The sequence below is a fragment of the Phyllobates terribilis genome, unplaced genomic scaffold (assembly GCF_046119375.1).
Source record: "Phyllobates terribilis strain yellow unplaced genomic scaffold, ASM4611937v1 Scaffold_1__5_contigs__length_1240528914, whole genome shotgun sequence".
Lineage (NCBI taxonomy): Eukaryota > Metazoa > Chordata > Amphibia > Anura > Dendrobatidae > Phyllobates > Phyllobates terribilis.
Window position 1 is genome coordinate 834651635 of NW_027362761.1, and position 8801 is coordinate 834660435.

An 8801-nucleotide genomic window follows, 5' to 3' on the forward strand; every position below is an offset into this window, starting at 1 on the left:
GGTACTCTACCTGCCTAAACACTCTGTATAACTGTGAATTGATTGATCTTTGATATTCTACAGGATCAGCACCTTAATAGCACCATTTTACTTTTATTCCGCACACTGCAAACGTAGTTCAGATTAATACCTATTTGTCCTAATTTTGCGAGAAAACAGGGAAGATTCTGAAATTAAAACTTGTTTCTCATAAAAAGTGAGCTATCTGTATTCGGGGATGGATAACATATATATATATATTTCAAAGCAAAATAAACATCTCCATAATTAAGAAATTTAGATACAATTGTGTACCTCTCATGTTGCACACTTCCTTGCTGCAAGAGTCCAATATTACACCTATACATGCCATCTGAATAATGTGTTTAATTTAGGGACGTGAACCTAAGTATATTCTCTTGTCCCATTTTTTTTTTGTAAAGGCCTGCGATTGTAATTTTTTAATATCAATCTTTCAACCCTTTCTCAACATTGGACGTACCAGTACATCCTATTTTAATGTGTTTTGCTGCAAATGGACATAACAGTACATCTTGGCTATTATGCGAGTACAGGAGCTATGCCTGCAGGATTGCTGCCAGGAGCTCAACTTAACTGACAGCTGAGCTCCTGCTGTTACAGCCAGGGCTAGTGACTGTTGTTTAACCCTCTAAATCAATTGCGATCAGAGTATTTAGATAGTTAGGAGAGGGAGTGGGCACCTTTTCTCACCGTATCAGCACCCCAGCATGTGATGGTGGGTTGCCAAGATAGCAGGAGGTCAAATAATGACATTCTGGTCTGACAGCTGCAGTGGCCTGCATTGGCATAACTTGAAGCTCATGGGCTCCAAAAAAAAAAAGCTCCAACAGGGCCCCCAATTGATGCAAGTCTTTATTTGTTTTGGTCTTTTCAAATAGGTCAAAGGAATATTTTGGGACCTTTAGACTCCAGGGCCTGGATGCAATTGCAACCCCAGCACCTATTGCAGTTAAGTCTCTAGTGGGCTGTTAGGCTTTGCTACAAACAGGGTCTAAAAGGCAGTGTGAAACTGACAGTTCTAACGCATTGCATTGCATATGTACAGTATTGCAATGCATTAGAACAATGATCAAAGAAGTAAAAGTTAAAGTCCCATGAGGGACTAAATAAAAAAGTAAAAAATAGGTAAATTTAAAAAAATATACAGTACAGACCAAAAGTTTGGACACACCTTCTCATTTAAAGATTTTTCTGTATTTTCATGACTTTGAAAATTGTACATTCACACTGAAGGCATCAGAACTATGAGTTAACACATGTGGAATTATATACTTAACAAAAAAGTGTGAAACAACTGAATATATGTCTTATATTCTAGGTTCTTCAAAGTAGCCACCTTTTTCTTTGATGACTGCTTTGCACAGTCTTGGCATTCTCTTGATGAGCTTCAAGAGGTAGTCACCGGAAATGGTTTCCTCTTCACAGGTGTGCCCTGTCAGGTTTAATAAGTGGGATTTCTTGCCTTATAAATGGGGTTGGGACCATCAGTTGTGTTGTGCAGAAGTCAGGTGGATACACAGCTGATAGTCCTACTGAATAGACTGTTAGAATTTGTATCATGGCAAGAAAAAAGCAGCTAAATAAAGAAAAACGAGTGGCCATCATTACTTTAAGAAATGAAGGTCAGTCAGTCCAAAAAATTGGGCAAACTTTGAAAGTGTCCCCAAGTGCAGTTGCAAAAACCATCAAGCGCTACAAAGAAACTGGATCACATGAGGACCGCCCCAGGAAAGGAAGACCAAGAGTCACCTCTGCTTCTGAGGATAAGTTTATCCGAGTCACCAGCCTCAGAAATTGCAGGTTAACAGCAGCTCAGATTAGAGACCAGGTCAATGCCACACAGAGTTCTTGCAGCAAACACATCTCTTCAACAACTGTTAAGAGGAGACTTTGTGCAGCAGGTCTTCATGGTAAAATAGCTGCTAGGAAACCACTGCTAAGGACAGGCAACAAGCAGAAGAGACTTGTTTGGGCTAAAGAACACAAGGAATGGAGATTAGTCAAGTGGAAATCTGTGCTTTGGTCTGATGAGTCCAAATTTGAGATCTTTGGTTCCAACCACCGTGTCTTTGTGCGTCGCAGAAAAGGTGAACGGATGGACTCTACATGCCGGGTTCCCACCGTGAAGCATGGAGGAGGAGGTGTGATGGTGTGGGGGTTCATTGCTGGTGACACTGTTGGGGATTTATTCAAAATTGAAGGCATACTGAACCAGCATTGTTACCACAGCATCTTGCAGCGGCATGCTATTCCATCCGGTTTGTGTTTAGTTGGACCATCATTTATTTTTCAACAGGACAATGACCCCAAACCCCTCCAGGCTGTGTAAGGACTATTTGACCAATAAGGAGAGTGATGGGGGGCTACGCCAGATGACCTGGCCTCCACAGTCACCAGACCTGAACCCAATCGAGATGGTTTGGGGTGAGCTGGACCGCAGAGTGAAGGCAAAAGGGCCAACAAGTGCTAAGCATCTCTGGGACCTCCTTCAAGATTGTTGGAAGACCATTTCTGGTGACTACCTCTTGAAGCTCATCAAGAGAATGCCAAGAGTGTGCAAAGCAGTCATCAAAGCAAAAGGTGGCTACTTTGAAGAACCTAGAATATAAGACATATTTTCAGTTGTTTCACACTTTTTTGTTAAGTATATAATTCCACATGTGATAATTCATAGTTTTGATGCCTTCAGTGTGAATGTACCATTTTCATAGTCATGAAAATACAGAAAAATCTTTAAATGAGAAGGTGTGTCCAAACTTTTGGTCTGTACTGTATATATATAAAAAACGCAAAATAAATAATAATAATAAATTGTGAAAAAATATTACACAAATAATTAAGCATATTCTAGGTAAAAACAAAAATGAACAAAAAAGTATACATATTTGGTATCGCCACAACCTGTCACGCTATTTAACCCCTACAGTAAACAACATTAAAAATAAATAATGCAAAAAACATGTCTTTTCATCACATCACTGAACAAAACGTACAATAATGCACAATAAAACAAATCAGATGTTAAGCCCTTCACGACATGCGCCATACATGTGCTGCACAAGTCCGAAGTGAGTATATGGAGGGGGCTCATGGGGTGAGCTCACCCTTTATCTGGCAGGTCATGGCTGTGTGTTACAGCCAGGAGGTGCTGATAACAATCGTTGGTGGAGCCGATAACAATCGTTGGTGGAGCGGAGCTCCTCCCGAGTTTGCTAACCTATTAAGTGCGACTGTCAGAGATTTAACAAGCACTGCCGTGACATGATTGTGGATTGCCGATGGATTTCTATGATAGCAGGGGGTCTGTTGAACATTTCTGTGCTTGTCATTACGAAGTTCCTTTGAAACGCTGCCTGTTTCAACCCTGCCTGTGGATTTCTGCTATAACAAGTGATCAGACGTTCGCAGCATCAAATCACCTAAGAGGGCAGTGAAAAGTAAAACAAATATGTCTTAAAAATATAAAACAAATTAAAAAAACATAAAAGTTCAAATCACTCTCTTCTTTGCTGCGTTCAGAAAAGTCTGAATTATCAAAATATAAAAATAATTAACCCGATCGGTAAACACAGTAAACAAAAAAACTTCAAGAATGCTAAAATTAAGTTTTCTGGTCTCTCCAATTCTGCAAAAAATGCTGTAATAAGTGATTAAAATGTCACATCTATCCCAAAATTGAATCAATAAAAATGTTGTATTACCCCACAAAGGTAAGACATCACACAGCTTCATCGACCGAAAAAATTAAAACGTTATAGGTCTCGGAAAATGGCAACACAACCTCCAAAAATTTTTTTTTTTAAAACTTCTGATTTTTTTTCACCACTAAAGTAATAAAAAAAACTGCACATGTTTGGTAGCACCGCAATCACACTGATGAGTAGAATCATATTGTAATGTTATTTTTACCACAAAATGTAAACCGTAAAAACAATTCCAAAAAAATACTGTCAGTATTGCATTTTTTTCACAATTCCTTCCCACTTGGATTTTCTTTCGTATTTTCCAATACACTTTGTAGTAAAATGAATGTTGTAATTCAAGTACAACTCGTCCGCAAAAAATAAGGCCTTATCAGTCTATGTGGACAGAAAAATAAAAGAGTTATGGCTTTGGGAAGAAGGGGAGGAAAAAACAAAAACACAAAAGCGGAAATTGGCCCCATTTTCTATCCCTCAAAATATCATATTGTCCTGCAAAAAACAAGCCCCCAATCACCTCCTTCAGTGGAATAATTAAAATGCCATAGCTCTCAGAATATAGTGTTGCATAAATATTTTTTTCTATAAAACTATTTCTATTGTGTAAAAGTACTAAAACATAAAAAATCTCACATAAATGTGCTATCATTGTAATCATACTGATCTGAAAAATAAAGTTGTCTTATCATTTTTACCACACTGTAAACAACATATAAAAAACAGCAAAAAAAATTACTGAATTTACAAAAAAAATCAATCTAAGTACTGCAATACATTTCTATTGTATTTTAGCCAATGTTCTGGTGTAAGCTATGATGAATTTTTCAATTATGCTTGGCCCTTCTAAAACACAACAAAAGTCGCTAAATTTTTGTGCAGCTAATTTTTAGCTTAAATTTTGCAACATTTCATCCACTTTATAATATAATTTTTGGTGAAAAGAGTTTGATAGGTTGGGTCCATAAATTATGCTGCAGATATAAAATAATTCACCATGGCCTATATTTTTAATGATTTATAGTGAAAATGAGGATTCTTAAAACCATAATAACTTGCATTCTTTCATAACGCTGCAAAAGATCTGTCATGTGTCATTTAAATGTGACCTTGCACATCAATCTGTTTTTCTTATTACAATGTGTAGATTTAAACTCTCAATGGTCACAGAAATAACTTGAAACTGACAAAAGTCATTTTCAATTTAAATTTAATGGATTGGCAAATAATGAAGATCAGACCTTGCTTTTGAATTCTGGTTCCACAGAAAAAGAAGACATACTAGTGAAAATGACCTGGACAAACATGATGTGCCCTAAAAAATATTGAAAATATTTTGACAATGCTAACATGTTAAACTAAGGTTTGTCATGTAATTAGCATAACAGGTGTCTACAACTTGTAATCAGTCAGTCTGACTATTTAAAGAGTGAAAAGTAGACACTGTACTGTTTGGTATCATGGTGTGTACCGCACTGAACATGGACCAAAGAAAGCTAAAGAGAGAGATTAGTATGAAAATTGTAGACAAATATATTAAAATGAAAGGCTATAAGACCATTTCCAAACAGGTATGTAGAACAGTAGCTAACCAATGTGGAAGTGGCCGCAAAACAAAAAGAGATGACAAAATGAAGACACAGATAATACAAATGACAACCAAAGAGCCTAGAACAAATTCCAAAGAGATTAGAGGTGAACTCAAAGGTCAGGGTAAATCAGTGTCATATCGCTGTCTTATCCAAAATAGACTTCATGGAAGATGACTAAGGAGGAAACTGTTTAAAGCAAATCATTAAAAAGAAAAACAAAAATTTGCCAAAATGGACAAGCTGCAAAGCTTCTGGAAAAATGTCCTTTGAACAGATAAGGCAAAACTGGAGCTTTTTGGTAAGTAAAATCAGCTTTATTTTCACAGGTGCAAAAAGGAAACATACAAAGAAAGGAACATAGTACCTACTGTAACATATGTAGGAGGCTCGGTTATGTTTTGAGGCTGCTTTGCTGTATTTGGCACATAGTGTCTTAAATCTGTGCAGGGTACAAAGAAATCTCAAAAGATTCAAGGCATTCTGGAGCAAAATATGTTGCCCAGTGTTAGAAACCTTTGTCTTAGTCACAAGTCATGTGTCCTCCAACAGGATAATGACCCAAAACACATAGCTAAAACCATCCAAGAATGGATAAGAGCAAAGCATTGGACTATTCTGAAGTGGCTTCTATAAGACCTGATCAAATCCTATAGAACATCTGTGAAATGAGCTGAAACATGTAGTTTTGAGAAGGCACCCTTCAAACCTGAGACAGCTGGAGCAGTTGCTCATGAGGAGTGGTTCAAAATACCTGTGGACAAGTTCAGAAGTTTTATTGAGAGATACAGAAATTGTTTGTTTGCAGTAATTGCATTAAAAGATTGCACAACAAAATATTAAGTTAAGGGTACCATCATATTTTGTTCATGTCATTTTCATTATTTTTAGTGCACTATCTTTGTGAGTTATCATTTTCTCAAAGGAGCAAGTCTTAGGGTTATTTGCAGCATGCTCAAATGTTATGTTTGAGTCACTGTGTGAGCATGATTTGCAACTATTTGACATCTTTAATACATGAGAGGAATGCCTAACCAACAGGCATTCTTCACATGTATTAAAGCTGTCAAACAGTCGCAAATCATGCACACACAGTGACTCAAACAAAGCATTCGAGCATGCCGAAGATGCTCGGAAAGACACCAGAGCATGCTCATAAATGTCGAGTAACGAGCATGCTCTCTCACCACTAATAATATCTCTGGAACCTTTCAACATATTCCAGTTATTCGGAGATTGTTTTTTCGTGACATATTGTACTTTATGTTATTGGTAAATTAAGGTCAATATGTTTTGCACTAATTTTTGAAAATATCGGAATTTTGGCGAAAGTTTAGAAAAATTTGGAAATTTCAAACTTAAATATTTATATCATTCCAACAATTAGTCATGCTGTACAATGTAATTAATAAATAATATTTCCCATATATCTACTTTACATTATATTATTTTTCAAACTTCATTTTATTTTTTTAGAATGTTAGAAGGGTTAAAAGTTTTGAGGAAATTTCATTTTTTTTTTCATGAAATTTACAAAACCAGTTTCCTTAGGGACATATTCAGATTTAAATCGATTTTGCGGGGCCTATATATTGGAAACTTCCCAAAAGTGATAACATTTTAAAAACTGCACCCCTCAAAGGCTTCAAAACTGCTATAGCAGCAAAATGGAAAAATCCAGCATCTGCAGAAAATGAGGTAAGTATATTAAAACATTATTTTATTAGCAACATAGTTGAAAAAGGGAAAAATTATATTCAAAACATACAAACATAATAAAAGGACTAGGGTCTACGCGTTCCGAGCATAACCACTCTTAGTACTGTCAGGACTAAGAGCGGTTATGCTGGAAACAAATAGATCTGTGTCCTTTTATTATCTTTTTATGTTTTGATTTGTAATTTTTCGCTTTTTTTAACTATGTTGCTAATAAAATAATATTTGAATATACTTACCTTATTGTGTTTGGATGCTGGATTTTTCCATTTTGCTGCTACAGCTACCCCCAGAAGACTGTCTGGTCCAACGGCACCCTGATTTAAGGCATTTTTCAACAGTTGGTCAGCCGATATACAACTTTTTTATTTTTGTTAGTTCAAAACTGCTGTCAGGAATTTTTAAGTCCTTCAGATGCTAAGCAGGAATTAATGCAAAGTCAAATGCAAAAAATATGTTATTTTTGCTCTAAAATATTGCATAGCTATAATTTTTCCACTTTTACGAGGAATAGCACAACAAAATGGATCCCACAATTTGTTCTGAGCGCTCTGATATCCCATATGTTGCCAGAAGCCTCTATTTGGACAAACAGCAGGGTTCACAAGGTAAGTAGCACCATTTAAATTTTGGAACACAAATTTTGCTTAAATTTGGCTTAAATGGATTGCGGCGCTATGTCGCATTTGCAGGGCTACTAAGACACCCAAACGGCAGGAAACTCCCACATGTGACACCATTTTGGAAACTAAACCCTTCCACAATTTTATCCAGGGGTATAGTAAGCATTTCTGTGTACATGCAGTACACATAATTTGATAATATTGTTTTGTTGTTTTTTGATTGTTTTTTATTCAAATTTTTCAGACACAGAATGAACAAAAAACAGAAATTCAGTAATTGTTTTAATCTATTGCTTTTTAACCGTTCACTGTGCAAGTAAAGTGATTAAAACGGATTAATTTGTCACGTCAGTATTATTACAGTGATACCAGATTGATTTCTTTTGTTTATGCTTTTTACAGACTAAAAATAATATTTTCCAAAAATGAATTTGTTTTTGCATCACCATATTCTGAGACTTTTAACTTTTGTATTTTTTTGCCAAATGAGCCATATTACTATTAGTGTTGAGCCACCCCCGTAGTGTTCGAGTTCGGTTCGGTTCGTCGAACACCCGTGTGTTCGCCGAACTGTTCGTCGAACTGTTCGTCGAACACCTTCGAACACCGTTAAAACCAATGGCAGGCAAACAAAAACACATAGAAACACATAGAAAACACCTTCAAAGGTGTCCAAAAGCTGACAAACTGCTCAGAAGACATAACTAACACATGGAAAAGTGACAAGTACATATAGTCATGCGAAAATAAAAGAGGTGGAGGAGTAAAAGGAGGGGGAGACACAGATATAGGCATGTCATGCCCTTCTAAAATCCAAAAAGTGAGAAGCCGACACGGCCAGTCCGCTCCTGCCCGTGCCACCTCCGTGTCGCCGGGTTTGTGCCAGAGCTGCGGTGAACCCTGACGGCCAGCCCCCCTCTCCCAATACTGGTGCCTGTCCGCTGGTGGGTCGAGCGAGCCCCCCTGTGGTGGAGGCAGCTCTAAGCTTTTTAATTTAAATTGTCTCTCTAATTTGAATGAATACACTTTAAATCCATTTACAAGGATCTATTGGAGGGCAAGTCTCATGCCAGCAGCCGCGGTAATTCCAGCTCCAATAGCGTCCACTAAAGCTGCTGCAGTTAAAAAGCTTTTATAAGGATCGAGCTCGGCTG